Below are 26,458 nucleotides of genomic sequence, written 5' to 3'. Positions count from 1 at the left end.
GCTCAGTGTTGATGCAAAGCTTTTGTGTTCCTCATGGAAGCAAGGAGCCATTGTGACACTGCAGGGGCTCATGGCATCAAGGAGACAATTGTGACACGACAGAACCTCCTAGAAACAAGACTCCATGATGACACCGTGGGGAATCATGGAACCACATGCAAATGTGTTCCTCATGAGATGCAGCAGGGCCTTGTTGGAACCAAAGACACCTCTGCAAAAAGCAGGGTAGCTCACAGAACCAAGGAGTCCATTGTTACAATAGAAACCCTATGGAAGCAAGGAGACCATTGTGACACAGTGGGGCCACATGGAAGCCACGGAGCCATTGTGACCCAGTGGGGCCTCATGGAATCAAGGAGACCATGGTGACACAGGTGATGCACATGAAGCCAAGGAGCCATTGTGACACAGTGGGGCCTCATGGAATCAAGGAGACCATGGTGACACAGGTGATGCACATGAAGCCAAGGAGCCATTGTGACACAGTGGGGCCTCATGGAATCAAGGAAACCATTGTGACACAGGTGATGCACATGAAGCCAAGGAGCCATTGTAACACAGTGAGGCCTCATGGAATCAAGGAGACCATGGTGACACAGGTGATGCACATGAAGCCAAGGAGCCATTGTGACACAGCGGGGCTTCTTCCCTTCAGCTCTGCAGCTGGCTGTCCCACACCGAGGCACCATGTGCCAAGTGCTCTCCTCAGGGCTCTGCCTGCACACAGGCCCAGAGAAGTTTTCCTGTTTGTAAGGAAAGAATGGAAAAGCCTGAGCAGGTTTCCTAAACAACAAAGCCCACATGCTGAGTCCAGGCTGCCTGCAATGATGTCCCCTTTCTACAAGGGACACTGTGAGCAGGAATGATGTCTGGGAGCAGAATTTTCGCAGTCTTTCCACGGAATTCTCTGTCCCTGTCCTTTGCCTGGCTCTCTGTTGCAGATGGAAGCTGCTGCTGCCTTTCTCAGCTTGAAGCCCTCGTTTGATGCAAGCAGATGCTCCCAGGTGTGTTCAGCAGCTGTTGCTCAGTGTTGATGCAAAGCTTTTGTGTTCCTCATGGAAGCAAGGAGCCATTGTGACACTGCAGGGGCTCATGGCATCAAGGAGACAATTGTGACACTACAGAACCTCCTAGAAACAAGGCTCCATGGTGACACCGTGGGGAATCATGGAACCACATGGAAATGTGTTCCTCATGAGACGCAGCAGGGCCTTGTTGGAACCAAAGACACCTCTGCAAAAAGCAGGGTAGCTCACAGAACCAAGGAGTCCATTGTTACAATAGAAAACCTATGGAAGCAAGGAGACCATTGTGACACAGTGGGGCCACATGAAAGCCACGGAGCCATTGTGACCCAGTGGGGCCTCATGGAATCAAGGAGACCATGGTGACACAGGTGATGCACATGAAGCCAAGGAGCCATTGTGACCCAGTGGGGCCTCATGGAATCAAGGAGACCATGGTGACACAGGTGATGCACATGAAGCCAAGGAGCCATTGTGACACAGTGGGGCCTCATGGAATCAAGGAGACCATGGTGACACAGGTGATGCACATGAAGCCAAGGAGCCATTGTGACACAGTGGGGCCTCATGGAATCAAGGAGACCATGGTGACACAGGTGATGCACATGAAGCCAAGGAGCCATTGTGACCCAGTGGGGCCTCATGGAATCAAGGAGACCATGGTGACACAGGTGATGCACGTGAAGCCAAGGAGCCATTGTGACACAGCGGGGCTTCTTCCCTTCAGCTCTGCAGCTGGCTGTCCCACACCGAGGCACCATGTGCCAAGTGCTCTCCTCAGGGCTCTGCCTGCACACAGGCCCAGAGAAGTTTTCCTGTTTGTAAGGAAAGAATGGAAAAGCCTGAGCAGCTTTCCTAAACAACAAAGCCCACATGCTGAGTCCAGGCTGCCTGCAATGATGTCCCCTTTCTACAAGGGACACTGTGAGCAGGAATGATGTCTGGGAGCAGAATTTTCGCAGTCTTTCCACGGAATTCTCTGTCCCTGTCCTTTGCCTGGCTCTCTGTTGCAGATGGAAGCTGCTGCTGCCTTTCTCAGCTTGAAGCCCTCGTTTGATGCAAGCAGATGCTCCCAGGTGTGTTCAGCAGCTGTTGCTCAGTGTTGATGCAAAGCTTTTGTGTTCCTCATGGAAGCAAGGAGCCATTGTGACACTGCAGGGGCTCATGGCATCAAGGAGACAATTGTGACATGACAGAACCTCCTAGAAACAAGACTCCATGATGACACCGTGGGGAATCAGGGAACCACATGGAAATGTGTTCCTCATGAGATGCAGCAGGGCCTTGTTGGAACCAAAGACACCTCTGCAAAAAGCAGGGTAGCTCACAGAACCAAGGAGTCCATTGTTACAATAGAAAACCTATGGAAGCAAGGAGACCATTGTGACACAGTGGGGCCACATGGAAGCCACGGAGCCATTGTGACCCAGTGGGGCCTCATGGAATCAAGGAGACCATGGTGACACAGGTGATGCACATGAAGCCAAGGAGCCATTGTGACACAGTGGGGCCTCATGGAATCAAGGAGACCATGGTGACACAGGTGATGCACATGAAGCCAAGGAGCCATTGTGACACAGTGGGGGCTCATGGAATCAAGGAGACCATGGTGACACAGGTGATGCACATGAAGCCAAGGAGCCATTGTGACACAGTGGGGCCTCATGGAATCAAGGAGACCATGGTGACACAGGTGATGCACATGAAGCCAAGGAGCCATTGTGACCCAGTGGGGCCTCATGGAATCAAGGAGACCATGGTGACACAGGTGATGCACATGAAGCCAAGGAGCCATTGTGACCCAGTGGGGCCTCATGGAATCAAGGAGACCATGGTGACACAGGTGATGCACATGAAGCCAAGGAGCCATTGTGACACAGTGGGGCCTCATGGAATCAAGGAGACCATGGTGACACAGGTGATGCACATGAAGCCAAGGAGCCATTGTGACCCAGTAGGGCCTCATGGAATCAAGGAGACCATGGTGACACAGGTGATGCACATGAAGCCAAGGAGCCATTGTGACCCAGTGGGGCCTCATGGAATCAAGGAGACCATTGTGACACAGGTGATGCACATGAAGCCAAGGAGCCATTGTGACACAGTGAGGCCTCATGGAATCAAGGAGACCATGGTGACACAGGTGATGCACATGAAGCCAAGGAGCCATTGTGACACAGCAGGGCTTCTTCCCTTCAGCTCTGCAGCTGGCTGTCCCACACCGAGGCACCATGTGCCAAGTGCTTTCCTCAGGGCTCTGCCTGCACACAGGCCCAGAGAAGTTTTCCTGTTTGTAAGGAAAGAATGGAAAAGCCTGAGCAGCTTTCCTAAACAACAAACCCCACATGCTGAGTCCAGGCTGCCTGCAATGTTGTCCCCTTTCTACAAGGGACACTGTGAGCAGGAATGATGTCTGGGAGCAGAATTTTCGCAGTCTTTCCACTGAATTCTCTGTCCCTGTCCTTTGCCTGGCTCTCTGTTGCAGATGGAAGCTGCTGCTGCCTTTCTCAGCTTGAAGCCCTCGTTTGATGCAAGCAGATGCTCCCAGGTGTGTTCAGCAGCTTTTGCTCAGTGTTGATGCAAAGCTTTTGTGTTCCTCATGGAAGCAAGGAGCCATTGTGACACTGCAGGGGCTCATGGCATCAAGGAGACAATTGTGACACTACAGAACCTCCTAGAAACAAGGCTCCATGGTGACACCGTGGGGAATCATGGAACCACATGGAAATGTGTTCCTCATGAGACGCAGCAGGGCCTTGTTGGAACCAAAGACACCTCTGCAAAAAGCAGGGTAGCTCACAGAACCAAGGAGTCCATTGTTACAATAGAAAACCGATGGAAGCAAGGAGACCATTGTGACACAGTGGGGCCACATGAAAGCCACGGAGCCATTGTGACCCAGTGGGGCCTCATGGAATCAAGGAGACCATGGTGACACAGGTGATGCACATGAAGCCAAGGAGCCATTGTGACCCAGTGGGGCCTCATGGAATCAAGGAGACCATGGTGACACAGGTGATGCACATGAAGCCAAGGAGCCATTGTGACCCAGTGGGGCCTCATGGAATCAAGGAGACCATGGTGACACAGGTGAGGCACATGAAGCCAAGGAGCCATTGTGACCCAGTGGGGCCTCATGGAATCAAGGAGACCATGGTGACACAGGTGATGCACATGAAGCCAAGGAGCCATTGTGACACAGTGGGGCCTCATGGAATCAAGGAGACCATGGTGACACAGGTGATGCACATGAAGCCAAGGAGCCATTGTGACACAGTGGGGCCTCATGGAATCAAGGAGACCATGGTGACACAGGTGATGCACATGAAGCCAAGGAGCCATTGTGACCCAGTGGGGCCTCATGGAATCAAGGAGACCATGGTGACACAGGTGATGCACATGAAGCCAAGGAGCCATTGTGACCCAGTGGGGCCTCATGGAATCAAGGAGACCATTGTGACACAGGTGATGCACATGAAGCCAAGGAGCCATTGTGACACAGTGAGGCCTCATGGAATCAAGGAGACCATGGTGACACAGGTGATGCACATGAAGCCAAGGAGCCATTGTGACACAGCGGGGCTTCTTCCCTTCAGCTCTGCAGCTGGCTGTCCCACACCGAGGCACCATGTGCCAAGTGCTTTCCTCAGGGCTCTGCCTGCACACAGGCCCAGAGAAGTTTTCCTCTTTGTAAGGAAAGAATGGAAAAGCCTGAGCAGCTTTCCTAAACAACAAACCCCACATGCTGAGTCCAGGCTGCCTGCAATGTTGTCCCCTTTCTACAAGGGACACTGTGAGCAGGAATGATGTCTGGGAGCAGAATTTTCGCAGTCTTTCCACTGAATTCTCTGTCCCTGTCCTTTGCCTGGCTCTCTGTTGCAGATGGAAGCTGCTGCTGCCTTTCTCAGCTTGAAGCCCTCGTTTGATGCAAGCAGATGCTCCCAGGTGTGTTCAGCAGCTGTTGCTCAGTGTTGATGCAAAGCTTTTGTGTTCCTCGTGGAAGCAAGGAGCCATTGTGACACTGCAGGGGCTCATGGCATCAAGGAGACAATTGTGACACTACAGAACCTCCTAGAAACAAGGCTCCATGGTGACACCGTGGGGAATCATGGAACCACATGGAAATGTGTTCCTCATGAGACGCAGCAGGGCCTTGTTGGAACCAAAGACACCTCTGCAAAAAGCAGGGTAGCTCACAGAACCAAGGAGTCCATTGTTACAATAGAAAACCGATGGAAGCAAGGAGACCATTGTGACACAGTGGGGCCACATGAAAGCCACGGAGCCATTGTGACCCAGTGGGGCCTCATGGAATCAAGGAGACCATGGTGACACAGGTGATGCACATGAAGCCAAGGAGCCATTGTGACCCAGTGGGGCCTCATGGAATCAAGGAGACCATGGTGACACAGGTGATGCACATGAAGCCAAGGAGCCATTGTGACCCAGTGGGGCCTCATGGAATCAAGGAGACCATGGTGACACAGGTGATGCACATGAAGCCAAGGAGCCATTGTGACCCAGTGGGGCCTCATGGAATCAAGGAGACCATGGTGACACAGGTGATGCACATGAAGCCAAGGAGCCATTGTGACCCAGTGGGGGCTCATGGAATCAAGGAGACCATGGTGACACAGGTGATGCACATGAAGCCAAGGAGCCATTGTGACACAGTGGGGCCTCATGGAATCAAGGAGACCATGGTGACACAGGTGATGCACATGAAGCCAAGGAGCCATTGTGACCCAGTGGGGCCTCATGGAATCAAGGAGACCATGGTGACACAGGTGATGCACATGAAGCCAAGGAGCCATTGTGACACAGCGGGGCTTCTTCCCTTCAGCTCTGCAGCTGGCTGTCCCACACCGAGGCACCATGTGCCAAGTGCTCTCCTCAGGGCTCTGCCTGCACACAGGCCCAGAGAAGTTTTCCTGTTTGTAAGGAAAGAATGGAAAAGCCTGAGCAGCTTTCCTAAACAACAAAGCCCACATGCTGAGTCCAGGCTGCCTGCAATGTTGTCCCCTTTCTACAAGGGACACTGTGAGCAGGAATGATGTCTGGGAGCAGAATTTTCGCAGTCTTTCCACGGAATTCTCTGTCCCTGTCCTTTGCCTGGCTCTCTGTTGCAGATGGAAGCTGCTGCTGCCTTTCTCAGCTTGAAGCCCTCGTTTGATGCAAGCAGATGCTCCCAGGTGTGTTCAGCAGCTGTTGCTCAGTGTTGATGCAAAGCTTTTGTGTTCCTCATGGAAGCAAGGAGCCATTGTGACACTGCAGGGGCTCATGGCATCAAGGAGACAATTGTGACATGACAGAACCTCCTAGAAACAAGACTCCATGATGACACCGTGGGGAATCATGGAACCACATGGAAATGTGCTCCTCATGAGATGCAGCAGGGCCTTGTTGGAACCAAAGACACCTCTGCAAAAAGCAGGGTAGCTCACAGAACCAAGGAGTCCATTGTTACAATAGAAAACCTATGGAAGCAAGGAGACCATTGTGACACAGTGGGGCCACATGAAAGCCACGGAGCCATTGTGACCCAGTGGGGCCTCATGGAATCAAGGAGACCATTGTGACACAGTGCGGCCACATGAAAGCCACGGAGCCATTGTGACCCAGTGGGGCCTCATGGAATCAAGGAGACCATGGTGACACAGGTGATGCACATGAAGCCAAGGAGCCATTGTGACCCAGTGGGGCCTCATGGAATCAAGGAGACCATGGTGACACAGGTGATGCACATGAAGCCAAGGAGCCATTGTGACCCAGTGGGGCCTCATGGAATCAAGGAGACCATGGTGACACAGGTGATGCACATGAAGCCAAGGAGCCATTGTGACCCAGTGGGGCCTCATGGAATCAAGGAGACCATGGTGACACAGGTGATGCACATGAAGCCAAGGAGCCATTGTGACACAGTGGGGCCTCATGGAATCAAGGAGACCATGGTGACACAGGTGATGCACATGAAGCCAAGGAGCCATTGTGACCCAGTGGGGCCTCATGGAATCAAGGAGACCATGGTGACACAGGTGATGCACATGAAGCCAAGGAGCCATTGTGACACAGCGGGGCTTCTTCCCTTCAGCTCTGCAGCTGGCTGTCCCACACCGAGGCACCATGTGCCAAGTGCTCTCCTCAGGGCTCTGCCTGCACACAGGCCCAGAGAAGTTTTCCTGTTTGTAAGGAAAGAATGGAAAAGCCTGAGCAGCTTTCCTAAACAACAAACCCCACATGCTGAGTCCAGGCTGCCTGCAATGATGTCCCCTTTCTACAAGGGACACTGTGAGCAGGAATGATGTCTGGGAGCAGAATTTTCGCAGTCTTTCCACTGAATTCTCTGTCCCTGTCCTTTGCCTGGCTCTCTGTTGCAGATGGAAGCTGCTGCTGCCTTTCTCAGCTTGAAGCCCTCGTTTGATGCAAGCAGATGCTCCCAGGTGTGTTCAGCAGCTGTTGCTCAGTGTTGATGCAAAGCTTTTGTGTTCCTCATGGAAGCAAGGAGCCATTGTGACACTGCAGGGGCTCATGGCATCAAGGAGACAATTGTGACATGACAGAACCTCCTAGAAACAAGACTCCATGATGACACCGTGGGGAATCAGGGAACCACATGGAAATGTGTTCCTCATGAGATGCAGCAGGGCCTTGTTGGAACCAAAGACACCTCTGCAAAAAGCAGGGTAGCTCACAGAACCAAGGAGTCCATTGTTACAATAGAAAACCTATGGAAGCAAGGAGACCATTGTGACACAGTGGGGCCACATGGAAGCCACGGAGCCATTGTGACCCAGTGGGGCCTCATGGAATCAAGGAGACCATGGTGACACAGGTGATGCACATGAAGCCAAGGAGCCATTGTGACACAGTGGGGCCTCATGGAATCAAGGAGACCATGGTGACACAGGTGATGCACATGAAGCCAAGGAGCCATTGTGACACAGTGGGGGCTCATGGAATCAAGGAGACCATGGTGACACAGGTGATGCACATGAAGCCAAGGAGCCATTGTGACACAGTGGGGCCTCATGGAATCAAGGAGACCATGGTGACACAGGTGATGCACATGAAGCCAAGGAGCCATTGTGACCCAGTGGGGCCTCATGGAATCAAGGAGACCATGGTGACACAGGTGATGCACATGAAGCCAAGGAGCCATTGTGACCCAGTGGGGCCTCATGGAATCAAGGAGACCATGGTGACACAGGTGATGCACATGAAGCCAAGGAGCCATTGTGACACAGTGGGGCCTCATGGAATCAAGGAGACCATGGTGACACAGGTGATGCACATGAAGCCAAGGAGCCATTGTGACCCAGTAGGGCCTCATGGAATCAAGGAGACCATGGTGACACAGGTGATGCACATGAAGCCAAGGAGCCATTGTGACCCAGTGGGGCCTCATGGAATCAAGGAGACCATTGTGACACAGGTGATGCACATGAAGCCAAGGAGCCATTGTGACACAGTGAGGCCTCATGGAATCAAGGAGACCATGGTGACACAGGTGATGCACATGAAGCCAAGGAGCCATTGTGACACAGCGGGGCTTCTTCCCTTCAGCTCTGCAGCTGGCTGTCCCACACCGAGGCACCATGTGCCAAGTGCTTTCCTCAGGGCTCTGCCTGCACACAGGCCCAGAGAAGTTTTCCTGTTTGTAAGGAAAGAATGGAAAAGCCTGAGCAGCTTTCCTAAACAACAAAGCCCACATGCTGAGTCCAGGCTGCCTGCAATGTTGTCCCCTTTCTACAAGGGACACTGTGAGCAGGAATGATGTCTGGGAGCAGAATTTTCGCAGTCTTTCCACTGAATTCTCTGTCCCTGTCCTTTGCCTGGCTCTCTGTTGCAGATGGAAGCTGCTGCTGCCTTTCTCAGCTTGAAGCCCTCGTTTGATGCAAGCAGATGCTCCCAGGTGTGTTCAGCAGCTTTTGCTCAGTGTTGATGCAAAGCTTTTGTGTTCCTCATGGAAGCAAGGAGCCATTGTGAACCTGCAGGGGCTCATGGCATCAAGGAGACAATTGTGACACTACAGAACCTCCTAGAAACAAGGCTCCATGGTGACACCGTGGGGAATCATGGAACCACATGGAAATGTGTTCCTCATGAGACGCAGCAGGGCCTTGTTGGAACCAAAGACACCTCTGCAAAAAGCAGGGTAGCTCACAGAACCAAGGAGTCCATTGTTACAATAGAAAACCGATGGAAGCAAGGAGACCATTGTGACACAGTGGGGCCACATGAAAGCCACGGAGCCATTGTGACCCAGTGGGGCCTCATGGAATCAAGGAGACCATGGTGACACAGGTGATGCACATGAAGCCAAGGAGCCATTGTGACCCAGTGGGGCCTCATGGAATCAAGGAGACCATGGTGACACAGGTGATGCACATGAAGCCAAGGAGCCATTGTGACCCAGTGGGGCCTCATAGAATCAAGGAGACCATGGTGACACAGGTGATGCACATGAAGCCAAGGAGCCATTGTGACCCAGTGGGGCCTCATGGAATCAAGGAGACCATGGTGACACAGGTGATGCACATGAAGCCAATGAGCCATTGTGACCCAGTGGGGCCTCATGGAATCAAGGAGACCATGGTGACACAGGTGATGCACATGAAGCCAAGGAGCCATTGTGACACAGTGGGGCCTCATGGAATCAAGGAGACCATGGTGACACAGGTGATGCACATGAAGCCAAGGAGCCATTGTGATACAGTGGGGCCTCATGGAATCAAGGAGACCATGGTGACACAGGTGATGCACATGAAGCCAAGGAGCCATTGTGACCCAGTGGGGCCTCATGGAATCAAGGAGACCATGGTGACACAGGTGATGCACATGAAGCCAAGGAGCCATTGTGACACAGTGGGGCCTCATGGAATCAAGGAGACTATGGTGACACAGGTGATGCACATGAAGCCAAGGAGCCATTTTGACCCAGTAGGGCCTCATGGAATCAAGGAGACCATGGTGACACAGGTGATGCACATGAAGCCAAGGAGCCATTGTGACACAGTGAGGCCTCATGGAATCAAGGAGACCATGGTGACACAGGTGATGCACATGAAGCCAAGGAGCCATTGTGATACAGTGGGGCCTCATGGAATCAAGGAGACCATGGTGACACAGGTGATGCACATGAAGCCAAGGAGCCATTGTGACCCAGTGGGGCCTCATGGAATCAAGGAGACCATGGTGACACAGGTGATGCACATGAAGCCAAGGAGCCATTGTGACACAGTGGGGCCTCATGGAATCAAGGAGACTATGGTGACACAGGTGATGCACATGAAGCCAAGGAGCCATTTTGACCCAGTAGGGCCTCATGGAATCAAGGAGACCATGGTGACACAGGTGATGCACATGAAGCCAAGGAGCCATTGTGACACAGTGAGGCCTCATGGAATCAAGGAGACCATGGTGACACAGGTGATGCACATGAAGCCAAGGAGCCATTGTGACACAGCGGGGCTTCTTCCCTTCAGCTCTGCAGCTGGCTGTCCCACACCGAGGCACCATGTGCCAAGTGCTTTCCTCAGGGCTCTGCCTGCACACAGGCCCAGAGAAGTTTTCCTGTTTGTAAGGAAAGAATGGAAAAGCCTGAGCAGCTTTCCTAAACAACAAACCCCACATGCTGAGTCCAGGCTGCCTGCAATGTTGTCCCCTTTCTACAAGGGACACTGTGAGCAGGAATGATCTCTGGGAGCAGAATTTTCGCAGTCTTTCCACTGAATTCTCTGTCCCTGTCCTTTGCCTGGCTCTCTGTTGCAGATGGAAGCTGCTGCTGCCTTTCTCAGCTTGAAGCCCTCGTTTGATGCAAGCAGATGCTCCCAGGTGTGTTCAGCAGCTGTTGCTCAGTGTTGATGCAAAGCTTTTGTGTTCCTCGTGGAAGCAAGGAGCCATTGTGACACTGCAGGGGCTCATGGCATCAAGGAGACAATTGTGACACTACAGAACCTCCTAGAAACAAGGCTCCATGGTGACACCGTGGGGAATCATGGAACCACATGGAAATGTGTTCCTCATGAGACGCAGCAGGGCCTTGTTGGAACCAAAGACACCTCTGCAAAAAGCAGGGTAGCTCACAGAACCAAGGAGTCCATTGTTACAATAGAAAACCGATGGAAGCAAGGAGACCATTGTGACCCAGTGGGGCCTCATGGAATCAAGGAGACCATGGTGACACAGGTGATGCACATGAAGCCAAGGAGCCATTGTGACCCAGTGGGGCCTCATGGAATCAAGGAGACCATGGTGACACAGGTGATGCACATGAAGCCAAGGAGCCATTGTGACCCAGTGGGGCCTCATGGAATCAAGGAGACCATGGTGACACAGGTGATGCACATGAAGCCAAGGAGCCATTGTGACACAGTGGGGCCTCATGGAATCAAGGAGACCATGGTGACACAGGTGATGCACATGAAGCCAAGGAGCCATTGTGACCCAGTGGGGCCTCATGGAATCAAGGAGACCATTGTGACACAGGTGATGCACATGAAGCCAAGGAGCCATTGTGACACAGTGAGGCCTCATGGAATCAAGGAGACCATGGTGACACAGGTGATGCACATGAAGCCAAGGAGCCATTGTGACACAGCGGGGCTTCTTCCCTTCAGCTCTGCAGCTGGCTGTCCCACACCGAGGCACCATGTGCCAAGTGCTTTCCTCAGGGCTCTGCCTGCACACAGGCCCAGAGAAGTTTTCCTGTTTGTAAGGAAAGAATGGAAAAGCCTGAGCAGCTTTCCTAAACAACAAAGCCCACATGCTGAGTCCAGGCTGCCTGCAATGTTGTCCCCTTTCTACAAGGGACACTGTGAGCAGGAATGATGTCTGGGAGCAGAATTTTCGCAGTCTTTCCACTGAATTCTCTGTCCCTGTCCTTTGCCTGGCTCTCTGTTGCAGATGGAAGCTGCTGCTGCCTTTCTCAGCTTGAAGCCCTCGTTTGATGCAAGCAGATGCTCCCAGGTGTGTTCAGCAGCTGTTGCTCAGTGTTGATGCAAAGCTTTTGTGTTCCTCATGGAAGCAAGGAGCCATTGTGAACCTGCAGGGGCTCATGGCATCAAGGAGACAATTGTGACACTACAGAACCTCCTAGAAACAAGGCTCCATGGTGACACCGTGGGGAATCATGGAACCACATGGAAATGTGTTCCTCATGAGACGCAGCAGGGCCTTGTTGGAACCAAAGACACCTCTGCAAAAAGCAGGGTAGCTCACAGAACCAAGGAGTCCATTGTTACAATAGAAAACCGATGGAAGCAAGGAGACCATTGTGACACAGTGGGGCCACATGAAAGCCACGGAGCCATTGTGACCCAGTGGGGCCTCATGGAATCAAGGAGACCATGGTGACACAGGTGATGCACATGAAGCCAAGGAGCCATTGTGACCCAGTGGGGCCTCATGGAATCAAGGAGACCATGGTGACACAGGTGATGCACATGAAGCCAAGGAGCCATTGTGACCCAGTGGGGCCTCATGGAATCAAGGAGACCATGGTGACACAGGTGATGCACATGAAGCCAAGGAGCCATTGTGACCCAGTGGGGCCTCATGGAATCAAGGAGACCATGGTGACACAGGTGATGCACATGAAGCCAAGGAGCCATTGTGACCCAGTGGGGCCTCATGGAATCAAGGAGACCATGGTGACACAGGTGATGCACATGAAGCCAAGGAGCCATTGTGACCCAGTGGGGCCTCATGGAATCAAGGAGACCATGGTGACACAGGTGATGCACATGAAGCCAAGGAGCCATTGTGACACAGTGGGGCCTCATGGAATCAAGGAGACCATGGTGACACAGGTGATGCACATGAAGCCAAGGAGCCATTGTGACACAGTGAGGCCTCATGGAATCAAGGAGACCATTGTGACACAGGTGATGCACATGAAGCCAAGGAGCCATTGTGACACAGCGGGGCTTCTTCCCTTCAGCTCTGCAGCTGGCTGTCCCACACCGAGGCACCATGTGCCAAGTGCTCTCCTCAGGGCTCTGCCTGCACACAGGCCCAGAGAAGTTTTCCTCTTTGTAAGGAAAGAATGGAAAAGCCTGAGCAGGTTTCCTAAACAACAAACCCCACAGGCTGAGTCCAGGCTGCCTGCAATGATGTCCCCTTTCTACAAGGGACACTGTGAGCAGGAATGATGTCTGGGAGCAGAATTTTCGCAGTCTTTCCACTGAATTCTCTGTCCCTGTCCTTTGCCTGGCTCTCTGTTGCAGATGGAAGCTGCTGCTGCCTTTCTCAGCTTGAAGCCCTCGTTTGATGCAAGCAGATGCTCCCAGGTGTGTTCAGCAGCTGTTGCTCAGTGTTGATGCAAAGCTTTTGTGTTCCTCATGGAAGCAAGGAGCCATTGTGACACTGCAGGGGCTCATGGCATCAAGGAGACAATTGTGACACTACAGAACCTCCTAGAAACAAGGCTCCATGGTGACACCGTGGGGAATCATGGAACCACATGGAAATGTGTTCCACATGAGACGCAGCAGGGCCTTGTTGGAACCAAAGACACCTCTGCAAAAAGCAGGGTAGCTCACAGAACCAAGGAGTCCATTGTTACAATAGAAAACCTATGGAAGCAAGGAGACCATTGTGACACAGTGGGGCCACATGAAAGCCACGGAGCCATTGTGACCCAGTGGGGCCTCATGGAATCAAGGAGACCATGGTGACACAGGTGATGCACATGAAGCCAAGGAGCCATTGTGACCCAGTGGGGCCTCATGGAATCAAGGAGACCATGGTGACACAGGTGATGCACATGAAGCCAAGGAGCCATTGTGACCCAGTGGGGCCTCATGGAATCAAGGAGACCATGAGGACACAGGTGATGCACATGAAGCCAAGGAGCCATTGTGACCCAGTGGGGCCTCATGGAATCAAGGAGACCATGGTGACACAGGTGATGCACATGAAGCCAAGGAGCCATTGTGACCCAGTGGGGGCTCATGGAATCAAGGAGACCATGGTGACACAGGTGATGCACATGAAGCCAAGGAGCCATTGTGACCCAGTGGGGCCTCATGGAATCAAGGAGACCATGGTGACACAGGTGATGCACATGAAGCCAAGGAGCCATTGTGACCCAGTGGGGCCTCATGGAATCAAGGAGACCATGGTGACACAGGTGATGCACATGAAGCCAAGGAGCCATTGTGACACAGCGGGGCTTCTTCCCTTCAGCTCTGCAGCTGGCTGTCCCACACCGAGGCACCATGTGCCAAGTGCTCTCCTCAGGGCTCTGCCTGCACACAGGCCCAGAGAAGTTTTCCTGTTTGTAAGGAAAGAATGGAAAAGCCTGAGCAGCTTTCCTAAACAACAAAGCCCACATGCTGAGTCCAGGCTGCCTGCAATGTTGTCCCCTTTCTACAAGGGACACTGTGAGCAGGAATGATGTCTGGGAGCAGAATTTTCGCAGTCTTTCCACTGAATTCTCTGTCCCTGTCCTTTGCCTGGCTCTCTGTTGCAGATGGAAGCTGCTGCTGCCTTTCTCAGCTTGAAGCCCTCGTTTGATGCAAGCAGATGCTCCCAGGTGTGTTCAGCAGCTGTTGCTCAGTGTTGATGCAAAGCTTTTGTGTTCCTCATGGAAGCAAGGAGCCATTGTGACACTGCAGGGGCTCATGGCATCAAGGAGACAATTGTGACATGACAGAACCTCCTAGAAACAAGACTCCATGATGACACCGTGGGGAATCATGGAACCACATGGAAATGTGTTCCTCATGAGATGCAGCAGGGCCTTGTTGGAACCAAAGACACCTCTGCAAAAAGCAGGGTAGCTCACAGAACCAAGGAGTCCATTGTTACAATAGAAAACCTATGGAAGCAAGGAGACCATTGTGACACAGTGGGGCCACATGGAAGCCACGGAGCCATTGTGACCCAGTGGGGCCTCATGGAATCAAGGAGACCATGGTGACACAGGTGATGCACATGAAGCCAAGGAGCCATTGTGACCCAGTGGGGCCTCATGGAATCAAGGAGACCATGGTGACACAGGTGATGCACATGAAGCCAAGGAGCCATTGTGACACAGTGGGGCCTCATGGAATCAAGGAGACCATGGTGACACAGGTGATGCACATGAAGCCAAGGAGCCATTGTGACACAGTGGGGCCTCATGGAATCAAGGAGACCATGGTGACACAGGTGATGCACATGAAGCCAAGGAGCCATTGTGACACAGTGGGGCCTCATGGAATCAAGGAAACCATTGTGACACAGGTGATGCACATGAAGCCAAGGAGCCATTGTAACACAGTGAGGCCTCATGGAATCAAGGAGACCATGGTGACACAGGTGATGCACATGAAGCCAAGGAGCCATTGTGACACAGCGGGGCTTCTTCCCTTCAGCTCTGCAGCTGGCTGTCCCACACCGAGGCACCATGTGCCAAGTGCTCTGTTCAGGGCTCTGCCTGCACACAGGCCCAGAGAAGTTTTCCTGTTTGTAAGGAAAGAATGGAAAAGCCTGAGCAGCTTTCCTAAACAACAAACCCCACATGCTGAGTCCAGGCTGCCTGCAATGTTGTCCCCTTTCTACAAGGGACACTGTGAGCAGGAATGATGTCTGGGAGCAGAATTTTCGCAGTCTTTCCACTGAATTCTCTGTCCCTGTCCTTTGCCTGGCTCTCTGTTGCAGATGGAAGCTGCTGCTGCCTTTCTCAGCTTGAAGCCCTCGTTTGATGCAAGCAGATGCTCCCAGGTGTGTTCAGCAGCTGTTGCTCAGTGTTGATGCAAAGCTTTTGTGTTCCTCATGGAAGCAAGGAGCCATTGTGACACTGCAGGGGCTCATGGCATCAAGGAGACAATTGTGACACTACAGAACCTCCTAGAAACAAGACTCCATGATGACACCGTGGGGAATCATGGAAGCACATGGAAATGTGTTCCTCATGAGATGCAGCAGGGCCTTGTTGGAACCAAAGACACCTCTGCAAAAAGCAGGGTAGCTCACAGAACCAAGGAGTCCATTGTTACAATAGAAACCCTATGGAAGCAAGGAGACCATTGTGACACAGTGGGGCCACATGGAAGCCAAGGAGCCATTGTGACCCAGTGGGGCCTCATGGAATCAAGGAGACCATGGTGACACAGGTGATGCACATGAAGCCAAGGAGCCATTGTGACCCAGTGGGGCCTCATGGAATCAAGGAGACCATGGTGACACAGGTGATGCACATGAAGCCAAGGAGCCATTGTGACCCAGTGGGGGCTCATGGAATCAAGGAGACCATGGTGACACAGGTGATGCACATGAAGCCAAGGAGCCATTGTGACCCAGTGGGGCCTCATGGAATCAAGGAGACCATGGTGACACAGGTGATGCACATGAAGCCAAGGAGCCATTGTGACACAGTGGGGCCTCATGGAATCAAGGAGACCATGGTGACACAGGTGATGCACATGAAGCCAAGGAGCCATTGTGACCCAGTGGGGCCTCATGGAATCAAGGAGACCATGGTGACACAGGTGATGCACATGAAGCCAAGGAGCCATTGTGACCCAGTAGGGCCTCATGGAATCAAGGAGACCATGGTGACACAGGTGATGCACATGAAGCCAAGGAGCCATTGTGACACAGTGGGGCCTCATGGAATCAAGGAGACCATTGTGACACAGGTGATGCACATGAAGCCAAGGAGCCATTGTGACACAGTGAGGCCTCATGGAATCAAGGAGACCATGGTGACACAGGTGATGCACATGAAGCCAAGGAGCCATTGTGACACAGCGGGGCTTCTTCCCTTCAGCTCTGCAGCTGGCTGTCCCACACCGAGGCACCATGTGCCAAGTGCTTTCCTCAGGGCTCTGCCTGCACACAGGCCCAGAGAAGTTTTCCTGTTTGTAAGGAAAGAATGGAAAAGCCTGAGCAGCTTTCCTAAACAACAAACCCCACATGCTGAGTCCAGGCTGCCTGCAATGTTGTCCCCTTTCTACAAGGGACACTGTGAGCAGGAATGATGTCTGGGAGCAGAATTTTCGCAGTCTTTCCACTGAATTCTCTGTCCCTGTCCTTTGCCTGGCTCTCTGTTGCAGATGGAAGCTGCTGCTGCCTTTCTCAGCTTGAAGCCCTCGTTTGATGCAAGCAGATGCTCCCAGGTGTGTTCAGCAGCTTTTGCTCAGTGTTGATGCAAAGCTTTTGTGTTCCTCATGGAAGCAAGGAGCCATTGTGAACCTGCAGGGGCTCATGGCATCAAGGAGACAATTGTGACACTACAGAACCTCCTAGAAACAAGGCTCCATGGTGACACCGTGGGGAATCATGGAACCACATGGAAATGTGTTCCTCATGAGACGCAGCAGGGCCTTGTTGGAACCAAAGACACCTCTGCAAAAAGCAGGGTAGCTCACAGAACCAAGGAGTCCATTGTTACAATAGAAAACCTATGGAAGCAAGGAGACCATTGTGACACAGTGGGGCCACATGAAAGCCACGGAGCCATTGTGACCCAGTGGGGCCTCATGGAATCAAGGAGACCATGGTGACACAGGTGATGCACATGAAGCCAAGGAGCCATTGTGACCCAGTGGGGCCTCATGGAATCAAGGAGACCATGGTGACACAGGTGATGCACATGAAGCCAAGGAGCCATTGTGACCCAGTGGGGCCTCATGGAATCAAGGAGACCATGGTGACACAGGTGATGCACATGAAGCCAAGGAGCCATTGTGACCCAGTGGGGCCTCATGGAATCAAGGAGACCATGGTGACACAGGTGATGCACATGAAGCCAAGGAGCCATTGTGACCCAGTGGGGCCTCATGGAATCAAGGAGACCATGGTGACACAGGTGATGCACATGAAGCCAAGGAGCCATTGTGACCCAGTGGGGCCTCATGGAATCAAGGAGACCATGGTGACACAGGTGATGCACATGAAGCCAAGGAGCCATTGTGACACAGTGGGGCCTCATGGAATCAAGGAGACCATGGTGACACAGGTGATGCACATGAAGCCAAGGAGCCATTGTGACCCAGTGGGGCCTCATGGAATCAAGGAGACCATTGTGACACAGGTGATGCACATGAAGCCAAGGAGCCATTGTGACACAGTGAGGCCTCATGGAATCAAGGAGACCATGGTGACACAGGTGATGCACATGAAGCCAAGGAGCCATTGTGACACAGCGGGGCTTCTTCCCTTCAGCTCTGCAGCTGGCTGTCCCACACCGAGGCACCATGTGCCAAGTGCTTTCCTCAGGGCTCTGCCTGCACACAGGCCCAGAGAAGTTTTCCTGTTTGTAAGGAAAGAATGGAAAAGCCTGAGCAGCTTTCCTAAACAACAAACCCCACATGCTGAGTCCAGGCTGCCTGCAATGTTGTCCCCTTTCTACAAGGGACACTGTGAGCAGGAATGATGTCTGGGAGCAGAATTTTCGCAGTCTTTCCACTGAATTCTCTGTCCCTGTCCTTTGCCTGGCTCTCTGTTGCAGATGGAAGCTGCTGCTGCCTTTCTCAGCTTGAAGCCCTCGTTTGATGCAAGCAGATGCTCCCAGGTGTGTTCAGCAGCTGTTGCTCAGTGTTGATGCAAAGCTTTTGTGTTCCTCATGGAAGCAAGGAGCCATTGTGAACCTGCAGGGGCTCATGGCATCAAGGAGACAATTGTGACACTACAGAACCTCCTAGAAACAAGGCTCCATGGTGACACCGTGGGGAATCATGGAACCACATGGAAATGTGTTCCTCATGAGACGCAGCAGGGCCTTGTTGGAACCAAAGACACCTCTGCAAAAAGCAGGGTAGCTCACAGAACCAAGGAGTCCATTGTTACAATAGAAAACCGATGGAAGCAAGGAGACCATTGTGACACAGTGGGGCCACATGAAAGCCACGGAGCCATTGTGACCCAGTGGGGCCTCATGGAATCAAGGAGACCATGGTGACACAGGTGATGCACATGAAGCCAAGGAGCCATTGTGACCCAGTGGGGCCTCATGGAATCAAGGAGACCATGGTGACACAGGTGATGCACATGAAGCCAAGGAGCCATTGTGACCCAGTGGGGCCTCATGGAATCAAGGAGACCATGGTGACACAGGTGATGCACATGAAGCCAAGGAGCCATTGTGACACAGTGGGGCCTCATGGAATCAAGGAGACCATGGTGACACAGGTGATGCACATGAAGCCAAGGAGCCATTGTGACACAGTGGGGCCTCATGGAATCAAGGAGACCATGGTGACACAGGTGATGCACATGAAGCCAAGGAGCCATTGTGACCCAGTGGGGCCTCATGGAATCAAGGAGACCATGGTGACACAGGTGATGCACATGAAGCCAAGGAGCCATTGTGATACAGTGGGGCCTCATGGAATCAAGGAGACCATGGTGACACAGGTGATGCACATGAAGCCAAGGAGCCATTGTGACACAGTGGGGCCTCATGGAATCAAGGAGACCATGGTGACACAGGTGATGCACATGAAGCCAAGGAGCCATTGTGACACAGTGAGGCCTCATGGAATCAAGGAGACCATTGTGACACAGGTGATGCACATGAAGCCAAGGAGCCATTGTGACACAGCGGGGCTTCTTCCCTTCAGCTCTGCAGCTGGCTGTCCCACACCGAGGCACCATGTGCCAAGTGCTTTCCTCAGGGCTCTGCCTGCACACAGGCCCAGAGAAGTTTTCCTCTTTGTAAGGAAAGAATGGAAAAGCCTGAGCAGGTTTCCTAAACAACAAACCCCACAGGCTGAGTCCAGGCTGCCTGCAATGATGTCCCCTTTCTACAAGGGACACTGTGAGCAGGAATGATGTCTGGGAGCAGAATTTTCGCAGTCTTTCCACTGAATTCTCTGTCCCTGTCCTTTGCCTGGCTCTCTGTTGCAGATGGAAGCTGCTGCTGCCTTTCTCAGCTTGAAGCCCTCGTTTGATGCAAGCAGATGCTCCCAGGTGTGTTCAGCAGCTGTTGCTCAGTGTTGATGCAAAGCTTTTGTGTTCCTCATGGAAGCAAGGAGCCATTGTGACACTGCAGGGGCTCATGGCATCAAGGAGACAATTGTGACACTACAGAACCTCCTAGAAACAAGGCTCCATGGTGACACCGTGGGGAATCATGGAACCACATGGAAATGTGTTCCACATGAGACGCAGCAGGGCCTTGTTGGAACCAAAGACACCTCTGCAAAAAGCAGGGTAGCTCACAGAACCAAGGAGTCCATTGTTACAATAGAAAACCTATGGAAGCAAGGAGACCATTGTGACACAGTGGGGCCACATGAAAGCCACGGAGCCATTGTGACCCAGTGGGGCCTCATGGAATCAAGGAGACCATGGTGACACAGGTGATGCACATGAAGCCAAGGAGCCATTGTGACCCAGTGGGGCCTCATGGAATCAAGGAGACCATGGTGACACAGGTGATGCACATGAAGCCAAGGAGCCATTGTGACCCAGTGGGGCCTCATGGAATCAAGGAGACCATGGTGACACAGGTGATGCACATGAAGCCAAGGAGCCATTGTGACCCAGTGGGGCCTCATGGAATCAAGGAGACCATGGTGACACAGGTGATGCACATGAAGCCAAGGAGCCATTGTGACACAGTGGGGCCTCATGGAATCAAGGAGACCATGGTGACACAGGTGATGCACATGAAGCCAAGGAGCCATTGTGACCCAGTGGGGCCTCATGGAATCAAGGAGACCATGGTGACACAGGTGATGCACATGAAGCCAAGGAGCCATTGTGACACAGCGGGGCTTCTTCCCTTCAGCTCTGCAGCTGGCTGTCCCACACCGAGGCACCATGTGCCAAGTGCTCTCCTCAGGGCTCTGCCTGCACACAGGCCCAGAGAAGTTTTCCTGTTTGTAAGGAAAGAATGGAAAAGCCTGAGCAGCTTTCCTAAACAACAAAGCCCACATGCTGAGTCCAGGCTGCCTGCAATGTTGTCCCCTTTCTACAAGGGACACTGTGAGCAGGAATGATGTCTGGGAGCAGAATTTTCGCAGTCTTTCCACTGAATTCTCTGTCCCTGTCCTTTGCCTGGCTCTCTGTTGCAGATGGAAGCTGCTGCTGCCTTTCTCAGCTTGAAGCCCTCGTTTGATGCAAGCAGATGCTCCCAGGTGTGTTCAGCAGCTGTTGCTCAGTGTTGATGCAAAGCTTTTGTGTTCCTCATGGAAGCAAGGAGCCATTGTGAACCTGCAGGGGCTCATGGCATCAAGGAGACAATTGTGACACTACAGAACCTCCTAGAAACAAGGCTCCATGGTGACACCGTGGGGAATCATGGAACCACATGGAAATGTGTTCCTCATGAGACGCAGCAGGGCCTTGTTGGAACCAAAGACACCTCTGCAAAAAGCAGGGTAGCTCACAGAACCAAGGAGTCCATTGTTACAATAGAAAACCGATGGAAGCAAGGAGACCATTGTGACACAGTGGGGCCACATGAAAGCCACGGAGCCATTGTGACCCAGTGGGGCCTCATGGAATCAAGGAGACCATGGTGACACAGGTGATGCACATGAAGCCAAGGAGCCATTGTGACCCAGTGGGGCCTCATGGAATCAAGGAGACCATGGTGACACAGGTGATGCACATGAAGCCAAGGAGCCATTGTGACCCAGTGGGGCCTCATGGAATCAAGGAGACCATGGTGACACAGGTGATGCACATGAAGCCAAGGAGCCATTGTGACACAGTGGGGCCTCATGGAATCAAGGAGACCATGGTGACACAGGTGATGCACATGAAGCCAAGGAGCCATTGTGACACAGTGGGGCCTCATGGAATCAAGGAGACCATGGTGACACAGGTGATGCACATGAAGCCAAGGAGCCATTGTGACCCAGTGGGGCCTCATGGAATCAAGGAGACCATGGTGACACAGGTGATGCACATGAAGCCAAGGAGCCATTGTGATACAGTGGGGCCTCATGGAATCAAGGAGACCATGGTGACACAGGTGATGCACATGAAGCCAAGGAGCCATTGTGACACAGTGGGGCCTCATGGAATCAAGGAGACCATGGTGACACAGGTGATGCACATGAAGCCAAGGAGCCATTGTGACACAGTGAGGCCTCATGGAATCAAGGAGACCATTGTGACACAGGTGATGCACATGAAGCCAAGGAGCCATTGTGACACAGCGGGGCTTCTTCCCTTCAGCTCTGCAGCTGGCTGTCCCACACCGAGGCACCATGTGCCAAGTGCTTTCCTCAGGGCTCTGCCTGCACACAGGCCCAGAGAAGTTTTCCTCTTTGTAAGGAAAGAATGGAAAAGCCTGAGCAGGTTTCCTAAACAACAAACCCCACAGGCTGAGTCCAGGCTGCCTGCAATGATGTCCCCTTTCTACAAGGGACACTGTGAGCAGGAATGATGTCTGGGAGCAGAATTTTCGCAGTCTTTCCACTGAATTCTCTGTCCCTGTCCTTTGCCTGGCTCTCTGTTGCAGATGGAAGCTGCTGCTGCCTTTCTCAGCTTGAAGCCCTCGTTTGATGCAAGCAGATGCTCCCAGGTGTGTTCAGCAGCTGTTGCTCAGTGTTGATGCAAAGCTTTTGTGTTCCTCATGGAAGCAAGGAGCCATTGTGACACTGCAGGGGCTCATGGCATCAAGGAGACAATTGTGACACTACAGAACCTCCTAGAAACAAGGCTCCATGGTGACACCGTGGGGAATCATGGAACCACATGGAAATGTGTTCCACATGAGACGCAGCAGGGCCTTGTTGGAACCAAAGACACCTCTGCAAAAAGCAGGGTAGCTCACAGAACCAAGGAGTCCATTGTTACAATAGAAAACCTATGGAAGCAAGGAGACCATTGTGACACAGTGGGGCCACATGAAAGCCACGGAGCCATTGTGACCCAGTGGGGCCTCATGGAATCAAGGAGACCATGGTGACACAGGTGATGCACATGAAGCCAAGGAGCCATTGTGACCCAGTGGGGCCTCATGGAATCAAGGAGACCATGGTGACACAGGTGATGCACATGAAGCCAAGGAGCCATTGTGACCCAGTGGGGCCTCATGGAATCAAGGAGACCATGGTGACACAGGTGATGCACATGAAGCCAAGGAGCCATTGTGACACAGTGGGGGCTCATGGAATCAAGGAGACCATGGTGACACAGGTGATGCACATGAAGCCAAGGAGCCATTGTGACACAGTGGGGCCTCATGGAATCAAGGAGACCATGGTGACACAGGTGATGCACATGAAGCCAAGGAGCCATTGTGACCCAGTGGGGCCTCATGGAATCAAGGAGACCATGGTGACACAGGTGATGCACATGAAGCCAAGGAGCCATTGTGACACAGCGGGGCTTCTTCCCTTCAGCTCTGCAGCTGGCTGTCCCACACCGAGGCACCATGTGCCAAGTGCTCTCCTCAGGGCTCTGCCTGCACACAGGCCCAGAGAAGTTTTCCTGTTTGTAAGGAAAGAATGGAAAAGCCTGAGCAGCTTTCCTAAACAACAAAGCCCACATGCTGAGTCCAGGCTGCCTGCAATGTTGTCCCCTTTCTACAAGGGACACTGTGAGCAGGAATGATGTCTGGGAGCAGAATTTTCGCAGTCTTTCCACGGAATTCTCTGTCCCTGTCCTTTGCCTGGCTCTCTGTTGCAGATGGAAGCTGCTGCTGCCTTTCTCAGCTTGAAGCCCTCGTTTGATGCAAGCAGATGCTCCCAGGTGTGTTCAGCAGCTGTTGCTCAGTGTTGATGCAAAGCTTTTGTGTTCCTCATGGAAGCAAGGAGCCATTGTGACACTGCAGGGGCTCATGGCATCAAGGAGACAATTGTGACATGACAGAACCTCCTAGAAACAAGACTCCATGATGACACCGTGGGGAATCATGGAACCACATGGAAATGTGTTCCTCATGAGATGCAGCAGGGCCTTGTTGGAACCAAAGACACCTCTGCAAAAAGCAGGGTAGCTCACAGAACCAAGGAGTCCATTGTTACAATAGAAAACCTATGGAAGCAAGGAGACCATTGTGACACAGTGGGGCCACATGAAAGCCACGGAGCCATTGTGACCCAGTGGGGCCTCATGGAATCAAGGAGACCATGGTGACACAGGTGATGCACATGAAGCCAAGGAGCCATTGTGACCCAGTGGGGCCTCATGGAATCAAGGAGACCATGGTGACACAGGTGATGCACATGAAGCCAAGGAGCCATTGTGACCCAGTGGGGCCTCATGGAATCAAGGAGACCATGGTGACACAGGTGATGCACATGAAGCCAAGGAGCCATTGTGACCCAGTGGGGCCTCATGGAATCAAGGAGACCATGGTGACACAGGTGATGCACATGAAGCCAAGGAGCCATTGTGACCCAGTGGGGCCTCATGGAATCAAGGAGACCATGGTGACACAGGTGATGCACATGAAGCCAAGGAGCCATTGTGACACAGTGAGGCCTCATGGAATCAAGGAGACCATGGTGACACAGGTGATGCACATGAAGCCAAGGAGCCATTGTGACCCAGTGGGGCCTCATGGAATCAAGGAGACCATGGTGACACAGGTGATGCACATGAAGCCAAGGAGCCATTGTGACACAGCGGGGCTTCTTCCCTTCAGCTCTGCAGCTGGCTGTCCCACACCGAGGCACCATGTGCCAAGTGCTCTCCTCAGGGCTCTGCCTGCACACAGGCCCAGAGAAGTTTTCCTGTTTGTAAGGAAAGAATGGAAAAGCCTGAGCAGCTTTCCTAAACAACAAACCCCACATGCTGAGTCCAGGCTGCCTGCAATGATGTCCCCTTTCTACAAGGGACACTGTGAGCAGGAATGATGTCTGGGAGCAGAATTTTCGCAGTCTTTCCACGGAATTCTCTGTCCCTGTCCTTTGCCTGGCTCTCTGTTGCAGATGGAAGCTGCTGCTGCCTTTCTCAGCTTGAAGCCCTCGTTTGATGCAAGCAGATGCTCCCAGGTGTGTTCAGCAGCTGTTGCTCAGTGTTGATGCAAAGCTTTTGTGTTCCTCATGGAAGCAAGGAGCCATTGTGACACTGCAGGGGCTCATGGCATCAAGGAGACAATTGTGACATGACAGAACCTCCTAGAAACAAGACTCCATGATGACACCGTGGGGAATCAGGGAACCACATGGAAATGTGTTCCTCATGAGATGCAGCAGGGCCTTGTTGGAACCAAAGACACCTCTGCAAAAAGCAGGGTAGCTCACAGAACCAAGGAGTCCATTGTTACAATAGAAAACCTATGGAAGCAAGGAGACCATTGTGACACAGTGGGGCCACATGGAAGCCACGGAGCCATTGTGACCCAGTGGGGCCTCATGGAATCAAGGAGACCATGGTGACACAGGTGATGCACATGAAGCCAAGGAGCCATTGTGACCCAGTGGGGCCTCATGGAATCAAGGAGACCATGGTGACACAGGTGATGCACATGAAGCCAAGGAGCCATTGTGACACAGTGGGGGCTCATGGAATCAAGGAGACCATGGTGACACAGGTGATGCACATGAAGCCAAGGAGCCATTGTGACCCAGTGGGGCCTCATGGAATCAAGGAGACCATGGTGACACAGGTGATGCACATGAAGCCAAGGAGCCATTGTGACCCAGTGGGGCCTCATGGAATCAAGGAGACCATGGTGACACAGGTGATGCACATGAAGCCAAGGAGCCATTGTGACACAGTGGGGCCTCATGGAATCAAGGAGACCATGGTGACACAGGTGATGCACATGAAGCCAAGGAGCCATTGTGACACAGTGGGGCCTCATGGAATCAAGGAGACCATGGTGACACAGGTGATGCACATGAAGCCAAGGAGCCATTGTGACCCAGTAGGGCCTCATGGAATCAAGGAGACCATGGTGACACAGGTGATGCACATGAAGCCAAGGAACCATTGTGACCCAGTGGGGCCTCATGGAATCAAGGAGACCATTGTGACACAGGTGATGCACATGAAGCCAAGGAGCCATTGTGACACAGTGGGGCCTCATGGAATCAAGGAGACCATGGTGACACAGGTGATGCACATGAAGCCAAGGAGCCATTGTGACACAGCGGGGCTTCTTCCCTTCAGCTCTGCAGCTGGCTGTCCCACACCGAGGCACCATGTGCCAAGTGCTTTCCTCAGGGCTCTGCCTGCACACAGGCCCAGAGAAGTTTTCCTGTTTGTAAGGAAAGAATGGAAAAGCCTGAGCAGCTTTCCTAAACAACAAACCCCACATGCTGAGTCCAGGCTGCCTGCAATGTTGTCCCCTTTCTACAAGGGACACTGTGAGCAGGAATGATGTCTGGGAGCAGAATTTTCGCAGTCTTTCCACTGAATTCTCTGTCCCTGTCCTTTGCCTGGCTCTCTGTTGCAGATGGAAGCTGCTGCTGCCTTTCTCAGCTTGAAGCCCTCGTTTGATGCAAGCAGATGCTCCCAGGTGTGTTCAGCAGCTTTTGCTCAGTGTTGATGCAAAGCTTTTGTGTTCCTCATGGAAGCAAGGAGCCATTGTG

This window comes from Corvus hawaiiensis, chromosome 11 (genome assembly GCF_020740725.1).
Source record: "Corvus hawaiiensis isolate bCorHaw1 chromosome 11, bCorHaw1.pri.cur, whole genome shotgun sequence".
In the NCBI taxonomy this organism is placed as follows: domain Eukaryota; kingdom Metazoa; phylum Chordata; class Aves; order Passeriformes; family Corvidae; genus Corvus; species Corvus hawaiiensis.
The sequence above is the reverse complement of the archived record's forward strand: the minus strand, read 5'-3'. Positions refer to the sequence as shown.